The sequence below is a fragment of the Lissotriton vulgaris genome, chromosome 9, assembly GCF_964263255.1.
Source record: "Lissotriton vulgaris chromosome 9, aLisVul1.2, whole genome shotgun sequence".
Lineage (NCBI taxonomy): Eukaryota > Metazoa > Chordata > Amphibia > Caudata > Salamandridae > Lissotriton > Lissotriton vulgaris.
The window spans coordinates 125421484-125438846 of record NC_141697.1 but is presented as its reverse complement, the minus strand read 5'-3'; positions in this window follow the sequence as shown (position 1 = coordinate 125438846).

Here is a 17363-nt window from a genome sequence, read left to right as displayed (position 1 = left end):
ACCGGTTGGACGACTATTGTCATCCCACCCGGTGATCGTCCAGCGTCATCATCGGTATCCTGCCCCTGCGACAGACTGGCGGTGCAATGCCTGTCGGGCAACAACGGATGCTGCACTTTGGCGGGGATCTTTTATTCCTTAGCCAAAGGGTGTGTGGGTGTGAGGGGCCTAAAAAAGTGCAATTGTGAGCGTGAGTGTAGTCTAAAAAAAGTCAGTAGAGTCCATAGGGTAAAATTTTAATGGCATGGCTCACTGCTTTATTAAAAGGAACGATAAGGGGTATTGAGGCGGGACAATTAAAGTAATCGAGCCTCATTCAACCCTTAGTGAACGTATGGTCAACATGTTTCTTGCCACTAAGGCAATTCGTCAGGACCAAAACAGTGCTCATATAATTGCTGAGGATCCCTCAGTGATCAGAGGAATCGAGTATACGACCTGGTGTGTGTCGTAGGACAATCCTTCGTTCAGTCCCTCCCCAGAACCGTAGTCCCAGGGTTGGAAATCCCTCGCGCTGACCTGGTGGGGCCAGAACTGGGTGTAAGGCACCTGTTCGTTGCTGGCAGAGGGCGTCTAGTCACCTACCCCTCCCACTTCGGTATTACCGCAGGACAGCCTGAGGCTCGATTACTTTAATTGTCCCGCCTCAATACCCCTTATCGTTCCTTTTAATAAAGCAGTGAGCCATGCCATTAAAATGTTACCCTATGGACTCTACTGACTTTTTTTAGACTACACTCACGCTCACTATTGCACTTTTTTAGGCCCCTCACACCCACACACCCTTTGGCTAAGGAATAAAAGATCCCCGCCAAAGTGAAGCATCCGTTGTTGCCCGACAGGCATTGCACCGCCAGTCTGTCGCAGGGGCAGGATACCGATGATGACGCTGGACGATCACCGGGTGGGATGACAATAGTCGTCCAACCGGTGACCTGTGTGAGGTATCCCTAAATTCCGTAAAGGGTTCACAACATTCACTTTTTCTGCTGAACCCAATGAGAGAGAGGTTAACGTCAGTCATTTAGTTGACTCTGTCCGGGGAACTCTGTATTATTTGTTGTTGGTTAGTCTTTCTGGGACATATGCATTGGACCCCGTTAAAAATTGTCCTAGCTCCTTGCTTCCCCCTTGTTGATACAATAACAGAAATTGCATAGAGTAAAATTGCATAGAAAACATAAGATCACATCAATGTACAGTGCAGAAATAAAAAAAAAGGTTATATTATACAGCTAATTCCTCTCTTAAATTTCATTCCCTCAGAAAACCTTTAGATCTCTAAGATAAGAAACACTTGAGAAGAAATGCTGCTAACAATTATGCAATTATAAGATATATGGAATGTAGATAAGACTCAAATTTGTGTGCATATTAGTGTAATAAGGTATTAGACAAAGAAGGCAATGCATGCTGAAGATATGATTTTTTTGTTTTATGAATGTTATCCCTAGACCCCTTAAGAATCGGTTCGCAACTGTGAAACACATGTTGGCTGTTCCCTGCAAGTAACAAAAGTCTTTAAGAAAGAACTCTTGTCCTTGGAAATGCTTAATAAAAATGTTTAAAAAAAAAAAAAAAAAAAGAAAGAACTCTTGTCTTGTGCTTTATTTATAAAGCATTGTATAAATAACTTTTGTCTTGCACCATATTGGCATCTCTATGCTCTGTATTTTTATAAAGGATCAAACATTTAACATTAAAAACTACAAGTCATGAAAGAATGCGAGATGTTTATGCATTTACTTTTCTGTATGAGTTTAGGATGACGAATTTATGAGTAAATAGAGAGAAAATATGTTATGAATTAAATTTCAGTTTTGACAATTAGAATTAACAAACATGTTTTGATGGAATTTTACAGTGACTTTTTTGATTATTCAATGCATACAGTATTAGTTAGTTTCCAACAAAAAAAATATATTGATTACAATTCTGAGCCCAAGACATAAAGCAACATTCTTTTGACACAGTTTTAGGGTAATGTGGTTGAGCTTCTTTAAGTGGCGGATGGTTATTTTAGCAGGGAGAGGGCCAGGCACAAACATAACAACACTGAAATAAATAATATCCTGCCTAAAGGCTACTTTGATAAGCTGGAAACAGACTCGCTTTTTATTTGTGCTCAAAAAGAGTCACACATGAGCCAGACAAAGACTACGCTCACTATACGTACTGATATTAAGAATGAGGATATTTAATCACATGCAATGCATTTATAAATCACAATAATTATGCAAAGAACAGCTACATTCTTATTTTTATTATGTGTATCAAAACAGTCTGAACTAAATACTAAATAATTACAACATGACAAATAGGGCAGTTAATGTAAACAACGCCAAGACACAAAAGAATATGTTGATGTATCTGATCCCACACTTCCATACATACCACATTCAAACCACAAACAGTTTGCACATACTAAATACAAGGAATAAGGAGATCTGGGAGAACTATCCCTCAGACATAGTCAAGAAAATACCTAGAATATAGTGTCTGTTTATACAATGATACGAGTCTCAAAGTCTTTGAGTAGTGTATGTAACAGAAAGATTTTTTGCATAGTATTGTTGTCTTATCATAATACAATTTTATGAATATCCTACACAGATACAATTCTGAATAAAGCGAGTTTAATCACTACTGCAGACATTGTATGTAGTGATTCTGTTTATTTGGTGATCTCCACAACATGCGCACAAACATATTCCCACTCACTTACATCCGTGCATTCACACACGCACACACATACACACATTCACAACACTCACTCACTCAAATACTCATACATACATTCATATATACACACATGCATGCACCAAACATCAAAAAAACAAAACTTACCTTCACTGCAGTTCTCCAGGAGGGAAGGCTCAGAGGTCCCAGGAGGGTTAGGAAAGAGGCAGCAGCATTGCCCCACTGCTTTTAAGCTGTGAGAAACATAAGAAATACAATAACTTAGAGTTAGGGCAGGGGAGGAGTGGTTTGCCCACTCCTAAGTGTGCAATAACTGTTTGGTTGGCACTCTAGGGTCCCCCAAACCAGTCATGTGTACTTCCCTGTTCTCCATGCAGGCAGCATTACAGCCTGGAAGGAGAACATGACAGGGGCACTGTGTCATGGTGCTCAGACCAATTACAACGCTGCAATTGCAGTGTTGGGATCGGCTTAGGGGAGGGACCCTAGCTGCCTCCTTCCTGTTCCTGTTTTTTATCATTTTCTTTTATTCCGATCCCCTCTCCCTCCACCGCGACACCTTCCCCCCACCCCAGCCGCGACTGGTTAGGACTGCTCCCTTAGATCAGCCAATGAGGGAAGGCAGCGGTGCCTCACTCGTCAAAGAGTGGGATGTGGCAAGTGAGACTGCTGACTCCATCCCACTCTGTAATGAGGTGTCACTGATTGACACTCAGCTCTGGGCAACCAGTGCAGAAAACTGAAGAGACCAGGTCTGAGGCACTCAGTGGCACTCCCTCTTGTCATGAGGGGGTGGGCATTGAGGTACATTTGCCAGGTTGAGAAGGTCAAGCCTACAGGACTGTGAAACCCTCAACCTGACAAAGTTCAGCTCAGGCAGCCAGGAGAACCTATTAAATGTGGTGGAGACCCTCCAAATGAGGATGACACGAGAGGTTGTCATATGAAATGTCATACATTGTCATGTGAAATGTCCAGTCATAAAAGAGTTTAATGAATATGGCTTTGTGATCAGCAAGAGGGATCCAGTAATGTGTTATAGTGTCGAATTAAGTAGAGGATATCTTGGTCCTTATGCACAAAGAATTAATTAGGTAAAAGGGGTTGGAAGCTGCGCACCAACTCTTACTGAATGCATTAATTGGTCGGTACATAAATGGAAGAATCGTAGTGGGTCGAGATTGGACCTACCTCATAAATGTTAATTAGGTAGGTCCCAAATTGCGACCCACTATGATTGGCTACAGTCATAGGCATGGTGGGCAGCAGATAACCATGCCTGCGATTGTTTTTAAATGAAGCAACATGCTTTGTAAAATGCAGCTCGTTTTCCTAAAAAGAAAATTGAGTGCATAAAAAAAAGAGTTTGTAAACTTTTTTAGGAAAAGACAGTATTCCATCGGACCACTGCCTACTCTTATCAAATGTTTTTCACTGCTCATTAAGGGAAGTTGGTTAGTTGAAGACTGCTTCAAGTTTGTGAATGGGTTACCAACTCCTTTGAGGAGGTGGTAAAATATTAATGTTTTGCATTCAGATTTCGGCCACAAAACATTAATGCCTACCTGAAGTAATCCAAATTTGAAATGAACACCCTTGAAACGCCCCTTCCAAATAGCGATTTTGTAACGTTTCCTAAACCCTTTTGATGATTTGGAAACCATTTCTGAATCGCTAAATGGATTTAGTACATTTAAAATAGTGTTTTAGCCAGGCGGGGTTCCTGTATGAGGGAGTATGAGGCGGAGCACCACCAGTCTCAGAAGAAGGAGAAAGAGATTGAAAGGAGACTGGTGGTCTGAGGCACTCTGGTAGCAGTGCAGCACGGCAGTGTACAAACACACCCTGCGCTTGTGTGGTGGACGTCCGATATCAATATTGCCCAAGTCACGCATGTGCAGAGTGTGTCTGTGAGGCAGTGGTGAGGGCAAGAAGGCGCTACCAGAAGCAGCTAGTTTTCCAGGACTTTGGTCGGATTTTCGGCTTGCCCGGATCTCTGACGTAGCTAAGCTCAGAAAATTCTTCTAGTTCTAGGATCCCGCCTCCACCTCTGACTGGATGACTGTTGATACAGTCACCTTATGACAATAGGAGGCGGGATTTCAAGTACTGCTTCCTGCGCTAGTTTCGTATTTCCCTCCTTCCTTAAAACCAACTTCAACCCGGTCCGCGAGAAACCCTGTGATCAAGCTGAAAACAGTGAGTACTTAATGTGCTTTTGGTAACAGTGTACTCACAGCAGAATTTATAGTGTACTCCCCCTTCAAGGTGTGGATTGCATAGGGTTGCTCTCACTCCACTGCAAAATCACAATAAATGTAGTCAAAACAACAGCAGCGCTGACAACGCACTCACCCCACATCAGGAGATACAGGTCACCTATTCCTTCCACTACAGCAAGGTGTTTGCAGCAGACCTGATGATACAATTACCTATATCGAGGCTAACAGTGAGTGCAGTCACCTTAGCGCTGCACCATCCATGCATGGCTCAGGGGAGCCTACACATCACTCACCTCCACAGACCTGACATTGCAATGTGAACAATGCACTCTCCGCACAGTTCAGCGGGAATCACAGGGCACTCATCCCCCGCAGGCTGTACTGTGCACGCACCCTTCTGCAGCGTGCACACTAGTTCACAACTGACAACCGAACGGAAGATATAGTGAGCCCTACAACAGACCGACAATGCAGTAGACACACAACGGGGTGACAGACACAGTGCATCTCCCCACAAAAAGGTATGGAGCGTTAGCACAGTCCCTCCCGGTACAACGCACTAAACCAGCACAGGGCGTCCCTCCGGGTATGGAGCATGCTTGACCTTTAGCTTGAATCAGGGGTGTCTCTAGGCTCATGGCAGCCCTGGGCAGGGAGCGTGGAAGAGGGAGTCCGGGCGGAGCGTTGTGGCCAGTGAAGAGGGCGGGGGGCAGGGTGTTTGGAAGTGGAACAGTGCCGGAGGCCGCCAAATCTCTGTCAGGGGCCGCCACGCAAATATGTATCCATCCTCAGAGGATTATTATATTAAGGATATATATTGGCAAGGTGGCCCCTGGGGTTTGGTGGCCCTGTGCAAGTGCACAGCTTGCACATGCCTAAGGCCGCCCCTGCTTGAATTGACAGTCCCTCTCTCCATGCCTTGAGCTGCTCTTCCTGAATCCTCCCCTAGGGTCCTGTAACGGGCCTGGGCGAGCTGCTAGCACTCCAAGCATCGCACTTCCTGGAGTCGGAGCCTCCGATGCAGAAAAGTGCGGCTCGGTGTGGATCGGGGGGGTGGGGGGGTGTTTTTGACTTTTGGGCATCCGAGATCAGTTAGTACATGTGAGCAGGTGAGGCGTGCAAGAAAATGAGAACTGTGAGTACCTGGGATGCATGAGTACCTGAGATGTTGTATAAAGTACCACATGTGACGGTTGTGAAAATAAGTGTGAGACTGCAGCTAGGCCTGTGTGCTTCATCCAGGGTGTGCCAGTGTTTGAACCCTCAGTGCTGTGCTGGTTCTAGTTCTGGTTTCTGTTATTGTGTGTGGCTTGCCAATAGTCCCGATATAGTGATACATTTAATTTATATTGCAGGGTTGATCAGTGCACATTCTATAGACGTAAAACGTGCATATAGATAGTCCCCCGATCACCTCTGCCTTTCAAATTTCAGCATGTCCTTCTTTGCAAAATGTTTTCACTTTTAAGTGCTGCACCCGCCGCACCACTTTTAAAATTCGCCAGCCGCTTCTGGCTTTAGCCATCGCAAACCCTCAGATTTCCTGAATCTCAGTGTTTGTGACCATTAAAATGCTTTGTGCATGAAGCCTATTGTTTCTTGACATATTAAGCCTACTGTACATGTGCAATTTGTGCACGATTCGGCATGAGTTACATTTGTAAGCATGACACGGATGCGCAAATCAGGCACATTAAGATGACAGAAAGAGGGTATCCGTCGCAAATCAGAAAATTCAGTAGGAGCTTTTATAACTCAAATAGCCGGAAGCACATTTGTTCCTTTGTTACTTGATAGTAAAAGCACTCCAGTTTCAGCCTGGGGTAAGTCAACAATTACTCGTAGAATTCTTTTTTCTTTCAGCAACAGTCATTTTTTATATACATTTTTCCTTTTTTGTGTTTAAGTGTCTTGCCTATGACTGGTGGCTGGGACTGCAGCCACAATGCTTGCAGTAGCAAGCATTTGGAATGCAATAGTTTTTTATTTACGAGAGTTTCAACTATTGCCATTTACAATGGTTTCTCAAACGCGAGACCTATTTCATTTCAAAGAAGCGGCCTCATTGACCGGGGCTGCTTGAAAGTGAAAGTATGCATGGCGAGGAAAGCATGAAGTGCCTGCAGTCGCCAGGCCCGGACTGGCTGTTGCGGGCACCGGGCAATCCACCGGTGCGCCGCAAGGGTGGGTGCCGGTTTTGGGCCCCTGGGGGCCGTTTTTGTTACAGGGCCGTTTTTGCAGCCTGTAACAAAATCGTCCGAAAACCGGCCCCCGCGTTGTGGGCTGATCTTGGGGGTGACACAGGCCTCGCTCTAGCACATGAGGCAGCGCAGGGGCAGGTCGCGCAGCAGCAGGCAAACCACACCGACACAGTGCTGCAGTCGGAAGTGACGTCCTCGAGCGGGCTTCATCCTTTTATTCAACCCTGCAGGCCACGCCTGACCTGCGGATGTGTGTATGCATGTGTGCGTGCGACCGCTAGACCGCTGGGGATATTACATCCCTATCCAACTATATATATTGTTTTTGTTGTGCTTACAAAACAAAACAAAACAGTCCCGGATTACAACATTTGAAAATAAACGCCTAAGTACTTGCGTGTCCCTTGGTGACAACTTCAGGGTCTCAGCAGACAGGCATAGTCTCTCAGTCTCTGACTTGGTGGCGGGTTGGGACGCAGGTCGTATTGCTATGAGTTGGCCCTACCAATTTCAGCATCTTGACAAACACTGCTGGTCGTGATGGATGGTGTCAGAGACACTGACGCATTCTCGGGTCCCTCTACCTGTCTTTCCATCAGCACATTTTCTTCTGCTTCTTTGGGGGCTGTCGACACACTCGAGTCGGGGTTCCCTCCGTCTGGCTCTGAGCCCTGCCTGTTGCCTGCCGATATGGCCTTGAACCAGGAGACATTCCTTGACACTTCCTCCTCTCCCTTCTGTGCCGTGATCATGGTGCCTCTCGTGGATGTAACAGTCCAGGTGCCGGGCTCATACCGAGTTTGGAACTTTCCCCCTGGGCGTCTATTCCGTATGATCACCCGGGTCCCCGGGCTCATTCTTCTGGGGGTGGCCTTTCGGCGGCGACCAGCTCGTTGGTTCCCCTGGTGTCTCCGTTCCTGGGCCTCACTGACGTCAGCTGGGGGCGGTGTCCACCCCGGGGCATTGGGGAGAAGATCTCTTCGTGGTCCTTGAAACATGAGGGTCCACAGACTGCTCTGGGTGGTGCAATGAGGGGTTCCCCGATACTCCCGCAAGAAATCATGTAGCCTCTGCTCTGGGTCGGCCTGTTCTACCATTGCTATTCGGAATACTTTGTTTAAGGTTCGCATAAATCTTTCAACATCTCCATTTGCCTGGGGCCATTGGGGTGTGATACGGCGGTGTTGAATTCCCCTTTGTCGGAGAAACGTGGCAAACTCAGCTCCTTGAAATGATGGCCCATTATCACTTCGTATCTCGGACGGGTATCCAAACATGGAGAACATTTTTTCTAGGGCCGGCCCCACATGGGTGAATGCAGTGGAAGCTACTTTGTCTACTAGTGGATACTTCGAGTAGGAGTCGATAACCACCAGAGTGTGTCCTTCTCCCGGGAAACTCCCGAAGTCTATGCTCACCTTGGTCCAGGGAGATGTGCATGCTTCTTCAGTGATCATGGGTAAGGGCCTTTCAGGGTCACTCGTCAGCTGGCAGGCCATGCATTTCCGCACGTGTTCTTCCACCATGCTCTCTAGCTCCGGGAACCATACTTTCTCCCTCATGCGCGCCTTCATCTTCGTGGTACCTTGGTGCCCCGTGGGCAAGCTGCACCGCTCTGTCCCTCAGGCTCTGGGGGATGACCAGGCGAGACCCTCTCAGTAGCACGCCCTTCTCCGTAGCACTTAGATCGTGTCTGACTCTCCACATCTTCGTGAGGGATTCTCTGTCCTCGGCCGACCAGGAGTTGGAAGGGCAGAGGTACTCAGCCCACGAGCCTTCTTGAACCGCCTTCAACGACCTCAGATAGATGTTGTCAGTGGTAGCTGCTTCTTTAATTTCCTCTAGCGTCATGCTCTGGGTTCATGATGTGAGTGCCACCCACTGGGCATACTCCTCACATTCGTCGTCCACCGACTCTGGTTCGGGCAGGGACGGATGGCGTGAAAGAAAATCCCCTGGATTTTTGGCTCCTGGTCGATATACAACTTCCATCTCGTATGGTTGGAGTTGGATCACCCATCGTTCTATGCGGGGTGGCGGGTGTGGAGTAATCCCCTTGAAGAGGGACACCAGGGTTTGGTGGTCAGTGACCATGACGAATGGATGTCCTCGCAAGTATAAATGGAAGTGGCCACAGGCCCACTTAATAGCTAGGGCCTCTCTTTCAACCTCGGCGTACCTGGTCTCGGTTGGGGTAAGGGCTTTGCTGGCGAATGCTAGCACTGTCCATTGCCCGGGTTCATGTTCCTGGGTCAACACCCCACCGAGGCCCACCGGGCTGGCGTCCACTAACACTTCTGTGCGCTTCTTGGGGTCAAAGTATGACAGGGTGGCTTTCTCCAGGAGGGCGTCCTTGATCCCATGGAACGCTTCGTCTTCTTTCTGACACCACTGCCAAACGGCATCCGCCTCGGTCAGCGCCCTTAGTGGTTCACTCCAGGTGGCTAGGCCCGGTATGAATCGGCCACAGTAAGTGGCCATCCCGAGAAAGCTTCTTATTTCTGTAGGGGATTTTGGCGCTAGGGCGTCCTTGATGGCCTTGGATTTCCTCGGGTCTACCTGGATCCCTTCCTGATTGAAGACGTACCTGAAGAATTCTATGGAGGGCTGGAAAAACTGACACTTTTCCTTGTGAAGTGTTGCTCCATGGGCACTCAGTCTCCTCAGTACATCCCGGAGGTGTTTGTGATGGTCCGAAGCGGTGGCAGAATGGATCAGGATGTCATCGCTGACGTTGATTACCCCAGGCAGCCCGGACAAAAGTTCTCTAATGGTGTTTTGGAACACCTCGGCTGCTGAGGAGATTCCAAAGTTCAACCGCGTATATCGTCGTAGACCCAGGTGGGTACTAAAACTGGTGATAAAACGACTCTCCTCCGCCAATGGCAGCTGGCGGTATCCAGCATTCAGATCAATCTTTGAAAACTATTTCGAACCATTTATGTCCGCAATGATATCGTCCATGGTGGGGGTCAGGTGTCTCTCCCTCCGGATCGCCGTGTTCGGTAGTCGCATGTCAATGCACAACCGGATTTCACCCGGTTGTTTAGGTTTTTCCACAATGACCATTGGTGAAACCCACGGAGTGGGTCCTGTGACTTTTTCGATGACGCCTAAGCTTTCCAGCTTCTCGAGTTCTTTCTCCACTAGCGGACGTAAGTGGAACGGTATCCGACGATGTCGCAGGGCGGTGGGGGCGATGGACTTATTGATGTGCAGTCTGATCGGTTCACATTTTATGCAACCCAGGCCCCTTAAAAGTTCGGGGAATCGTCCCAATAGCTCTTCCACCTGGTGTGCTCTAATGCGATTGGCGAATGCTATTAACTTCAGGTCTTCGGCCGTGTGGCTGCTTAGTAGGGTGTCAGCCTCTCTGTCGATTATGTGGATTGTCGCCACCACCTCCGATTCATCAGCCTTGATGGGTATTATGATTTTACCTTTGAGGGGTAGTGGTGTATCCGCTCCATATGCGAATATCCTCATTTTGGACGGTAGCACCTGGGGGCGCGGGCGCAGCTTCCTGAATTGCTGCAAGCCCATGACATTCACGGTGGCCCCGGTGTCGATTATTGCCTTAACTTCGTTTCCAGCCATCTGCACAATACACGTCGGCTGTGGCCGCCGCCGCTGTTTTAGTTCCTGCGCAAAAGAGACGATGTATGCCTCTTCATCCTCGGACTCCGAGTCTTCGTCCATTGTGGGTAGATGTTTCTCTGTTTTAAGTGATGATGGCTCAACTAACGACAGCTGCCGAATTGCTTTGGTAGGTGTGCATGTTTTTCTGAATGTCTTTGGCGTGTTCCTTCTTCGGCACACCGTCGCAAAATGGTTTGGGATCCCACAGTTTGAGCAGGTTTTGCCCTGGGCTGGGCAGTCTTTGGCCGCGTGGGGCTTGTGCCCACAATAGCCACACCGTGTCCGGGACTGGTCTTTCCGGTATTCCTTGTGGGGTGGTCCACGTGGCTGGGTCCTCATCGTGTCTGCCCGCTCACTCTTGATGGCCTCTGGTTTACCTTGTGGTTTGTGGAGGGCTTATTCCATGGCAGTGGCCCTGACGTTCGAGAGGTCATGGGACCTGGACAGCACTAGGATGTCCTCAAGTCAGATCCCTGGTTTGCGTAGTATCGATCCTCTCACTGCCTTGTCTCGACACCCTTAATTTGCCTCCGTATGGCTTTCGGTTGATCCTCGTCGGTACAGGAACTCGCTAACTCCCTTACGCGAGCATAGAAACGGTCCATGGTCTCGCCTTCCCTCTGACGTGCCTGTCCCAGTTTGAAGACTTCAAAGTCTAAGTTCAATTGTGGGTCAAAATGACCGTTGAGGGCGGTTACAGCAGCGTCATAATCATCCGCCGCCCCCATATTAGGCAAGTGTTTGAACAGTCTGAAAATCTCGTCTCCTGCGTAGTGTAGTAGTAGAGACCTCTTCACTGCCTTGTCCGTCTCTCTCGTGACCACAAAGTAATTTTCCAGTCTCTCGAGCCATACCTTCCAACGTGGGGACGCTGTAGGCTAAATGGTGGTAGTACCCCAGACACAGCATGCTGAAACGGAATGCTAATGGTGGCTGCTGGTGCGTCTTCATCCCCCATGGTGGCAGTTCGTCGGGATGATTACCCCTTCTTACCCCTTTCCTGCAACCTTGTCAGGGTGGTGCGTGTCCTCGCTGAGCGTTCCCGCCTTCCCACCAAGTCCGTGACACCACGTGGCAGCTGGGCGGCCTACCTCAGCTCCGTCGAGTGTTCTGCGGGCGTCTGGGTGTGTAGAGATGTTGGAGTTCTTCTCCAGGCCAGAATGCTGCTCACAATCCCCCAGGGCGCAGAGAGGAACACCAGGAGCCGTTTGCAGCATCTCACGCGAGATGCGTGAGCTTTGACAGGGTACTCCGCGTACCCGCGACTCACACGAGATGCGTGAGGTATGGCACCAGGTCGCACCGTTGGCCCGGTGCTCCTTCCGCGACGTTCCGACTCATGGGGCGGATCACTGGGGCCTCCAGCGATCCCCAAAGTGGAGTAGCAGTGGTGGCCAGGTAGGGACAGGCCGGGTCAGTGCCGTAAGCAGACACGCGGTAGGGCCGCGTAAGGAGACAGGGTGCTTCGTCTCACTCTCCAGTGCACTGGCAAGGGTTGGGCTCCTCCGCTCGTCGCCAATGTTGTGGGCTGATCTTGGGGTGACACAGGCCTCGCTCTAGCACATGAGGCAGCGCGAGGGCAGGTCGCGCAGCAGCAGGCAAACCACACCGACACAGTGCTGCAGTCGGAAGTGACGTCCTCGAGCGGGCGTCATCCTTTTATTGAACCCTGGCCTGCGGATGTGTGTATGCGTGTGTGTGTGCGACCACTGGACCACTGGGGATATTACACCCGGCACAGAGCACCCCAACCCCCCGGGGGGACCACCGAGCACTTTGCCAGGGCCCGTTTTGGTTCCCAGTCCGGCCCTGGCAGTTGCTGAAACCCATTAAACAAAAGAGTGCTTACAGACTAAAGAAGACATACTGTGTCACAACAGAAGTAAAAAGGCCAGTCGCCATGGGAGGTTATAAATGCAGACAAAGGGTTACCAAGCAGGGACTAACAAGCCTAATAACAACTGACAAGCCAGCGTTTACGCAGGACAATGACACAAGCCAATGATAAATATGAGCGGAGAGTGGGCGGGGCTTCAAAGCCATACTCCAATACTTCATGCCTCGCAGCAGCGCATGCGCTGCCCGGGCTTGACTTAAAAATGATCTTCATTTCTATGACTCACGTAGATGTGTGCAAGCAACTTAGAAACTATGTAATGTATTCACATCACTGAAAGAAAAGTAGTTCAGTTTCAGTTTCAACAACTTTTATTCGGTTATAAAATTCAATAACCATAAAAAGTACAATTTAAAAATTTACAGATACAGAAAAGTACAGAATCATAACGAGATTCAGATCATTATGGATGGGGAAAAATAGGAACACTTTTCGAATAATAAAAACATTCTATAGTTATAGCTTTATCACTTTAACTGGGGATGTTACGGCGTATGGTTATAACTGTTTTGAGAAAAGTAGTTAAATTAGTAACATTTTTAAATTTTGCATAAGTGAAAGTGTAACATATGCCTGCATTAAGTTATAAACATGCCCCTAAATCCTTGTGAATCCTCCCCTGTCCATCCAAAGTAGAGACATGCCTTGAGACATGCATTGAGACGGAGACCAAATTGGCAAATGGCTTACACGGCTCTCCATCACTGGCCAAACCTTCAGAATTTCCACTGATGATATAACTATTTCTTATGTAGATTCAATGGGGTCTATTCCAAAAGGCGTTTTTCAGTTCTGTAAGTGGTTGTCTAGTTCTACTCTTTTACATGCTCTTACTTGCGTTTGTGAATTGGTCCCAAAAATTGTAAAACGGGAATAAAATGTGAATTTTCAATTAATATTCCCTTCATAACCTTGAACTTCAGACAGTAAAACTAAATATAGTTGCTTCATTAAGAGGATTCCTCCTTTTCCTTTCTCCGTAGCACCAGCACACCCTAGTTTGGGGCCAGGGCCATGTATGATTAAATGAATATAATAAAAAATAAAATGTAAGTCCCACAAGGAGAGGCTTGTGACCCTACTCATGCTAAAAATGAAGAAAAAGAGTAGATGTGGTGACATTCAAATTTCTATACACAGAACAAATGTGGGTGCAATTATGGTATTGTTAGGACTAGAGATAAGGACCCAGACGTATCAGTGTTTTGCTTTGCCCTTGTGCCACGTAAGGCGATGCAGGGAGACACAAAACCTAGAATGAGATTTACCATGCCACGCAGAGGCCCTGGATGGCTTGATGAATCTGATGTAACACAAGGCACTTGAGTTACACTGAGCCAGGGTGGAGCATGGGTATTCCGCATGCTTCCACACAATCCTAGATTTTACAGCACTGATTTGTGCACGTTCACACCATTGGTGATGCTCTGCCACACAGAAGAGGAGGAAAGAAAGAGGAGAAGGATAAAACTCACAAGCAGCCCAGTGAGAGGACTGGCTGCCCCAGCAGCCAAGAGATGTGTGTGTTTTTTGTTACAGGACATGCAACTGCGCCTGTGCCGAGCGAGATTTTCACGCGCCCCTGAGGCACAAGTGAGAGTGCTTGCTTCATTGAAGAGGTGTAGCCTCTTGTTAGTGCCAGTGGTTCGACTGGCACTTGGGCGATGTATTTGTGGCCCTGGGCGTGGCCAACTCAGTGCCATTGGTTCAATGGTTGGGGACAGGACAGACCAGCATATTCAAGGCAGTAGTGGGTGGAGCAGGCTTGGGTGGAAGTCCACCCTCTTTTTTTCTTTTTGCTCACTATTGGTTGGACTTTGCGAGGGGCTGGGGAGGAGTCCAGAAAGGAGATTGACTCACCGGCTCCTCCCAGGCCTCCCTAACATCCAATCAGCAGTAAGTAGACGCTTGGCAGAGGAAAGAATTGGTACTTGCTTCTTACCTGAGTGTCTTGCTGCCACATGTGAATTGCACCTAGAGAGTCCCTCTCTTCATGTAGTGAGTACTCCGGTCTTGGCTGCAAGGCCTAATGCTGTATGCTGCTAGCTCATAGCACGAAAGCTAGTAATGCCAGCAGTATGTAGCGTGAGCAGGAGTGAAAGCAGTTTTAATGAGCCTGCCTTCGGTACTGACGTAGGACCTGGACTCTGTTCCACTTTCACATTTCTTTCGAGCAACAGTAAAAAGAACACATTTTGAAGGCCTGGATGAGGTTGTGAGCCCAGTAATAATAGAAGGTACAGTTTTATTACTTCCCTTTTTCTTTTTCGACATTGAAGCTGCCTAAAAGGGGCATAGAAATTTCTTACATCACAACTCGCTAGGATTAAAACTTCTGTGATGAAATGTCTCTTAATGGAGCTGCAGCTCAGCAGTTTACTTGGCCCAGAATGGAAATTAAGGTGCAACAGGTGCTGTCTGAGGAATGGACAAGACAGTAGTAGCCTTCGATCGCACCACAGCTCTCCACTGGACGGACCACAGCTGTGTTCACTTCAGCTACAAAACCTCCCTAACCCACAATCGCCCTCAACCTATTCCTCGGAGAAACTGGAACAAAATCACCTCCGACCAACTCATCACATCACTCAACCAAAACCCCCCCCACCCTCTCATTGGACCCAAACCAAGCGGCCACCAAACTCAAGCAATGGATCACCCACAGTGCTGACGAATTAGCACCCCTGAAAAAGCACCAGATCAATTCAGCCAGCAAAAAGGCTCCCTGGTTCAATGATGACCTTAAAAAATCAAAGAAGCTATGCCGCACCCTGGAGAAGATATGGAGAAAAAACCCAACCTCAGACAACATGGCCTCCCTCAAGACAGCCACCCGCAAACACCACCAACTGATTCGATCCGCTAAGAAATCAGCATTCAAGGATCGTCTCGACAACAACACTCATAACAGCAAGGAACTCTTCAACATCGTCAAAGAATTCACCAACCCCACCGCAGCATCTAACGACATCACTCCCTCCCAAGACCTCTGCGACACGTTATCCTCCTTCTTCTACAACAAAATTGCCAACATCCACAACAGCTTCGAGAATTCTCCCAGCGTTCAACCCTCCCCACCCACCTCAGATCCTACTCGGCCAACTAACAACCTCAGCGCCTGGAACCCAATTACCACTGAAGACACCATTCGCCTCATGAACTCAATCCACTCTGGCTCGCCCACTGACCCCTGCCCCCACCACATCTTCAACAAAGCTGACTCCATCATCGCACCCCATCTCCGTGATGTCATCAACTGCTCGTTCAACTCTGCCACCTTTCCAGAAAGCTGGAAACACGCCGAACTCAGCGCCCTTCTGAAGAAACCCACAGCAGACCCCTCTGAACTTAAAAACTACTGACCCATATCCCTCCTCCCATTCCCGGCCAAAGTCATCGAGAAAGCCGTCAACAGCCAGCTCGCCGCCTTCCTTGAATCCAACAACTCCCTTGATCCATCTCAATCTGGATTTCGAGCCAAACACAGCACTGAAACCGCCCTCATTGCAGCGACCGACGACATCCGAACACTCCTGGACAACGGAGAAACAGGGGCCCTCATCCTACTCGACCTATCCGCTGCTTTCGACACAGTCTGCCACAGCACCCTTATCCATCGCCTCAGCAACATCGGCATACAAGGAAAAGCCTTGGACTGGATCATCTCATTCCTCGCTGGGAGAACTCAAAGAGTCCGACTTCCCCCATTCTACTCAGAGGCCACCGAAGTCATCTGCGGCGTACCTCAAGGATCCTCACTCAGTCCCACCCTCTTCAACGTCTACATGAGTCCTCTCGCCTCCATCGTGCGTCAACACAACCTCAACATCATCTCTTACGCCGACGACACCCAGTTAATCCTCTCCCTCACCAAAGACCCCAACACCGCCAAAACCAATCTTCACGTAGGCATGAAAGAAGTAGCCGAATGGATGAAACATAGCCGCCTAAAACTCAACTCAGACAAAACGGAGGTGCTCATCCTAGGATCTTCCCCCTCTGCATGGGACGACTCATGGTGGCCTTCCGCGCTGGGCGCAGCACCCACACCCACAGACCATGCACGTAACCTTGGCTTCATCCTAGACTCCTCTCTCTCGATGTCCAGACAAGTCAACGCCGTCTCGTCCTCCTGCTTCAACGTACTTCGAATTCTCAAAAAGATCTTCCGCTGGATCCCCCTCGAGACAAGAAAGACTGTCACCCACGCACTGGTCACGAGTCGACTGGATTATGGTAACACACTTTATGCCGGAATCACAGCAAAATTACAGAAAAACTCCAGCGCATCCAAAACGCGTCAGCGAGACTCATTTTAGACATCCCGCGCCAAGATCACATCACCGGACATCTAAAAGACCTCCACTGGCTTCCCGTTAACAAAAGAATTACTTTCCGCCTTCTCACCCACGCACACAAAGCCCTCTACAATCTAGGACCCGAATGCCTCAACACTTGACTGTCCTTCTACAAACCCACCCGCCAACTAAGATCGTCCAATCATGCCCTCGCCGCAGTCCCGCGCATCCGGAAATCCACCATGGGTGGCAGATCCTTCTCCTTCCTGGCTGCCAAGACCTGGAACTCACTCCCCACCCACCTCCGCCTTACTCCGAACCACATCTCCTTCAGAAAAGAACTTAAAACCTGGCTTTTCGACAAATAATGAACCCCTTCCCCTAGCGCCTTGAGACCCTCTGGGTG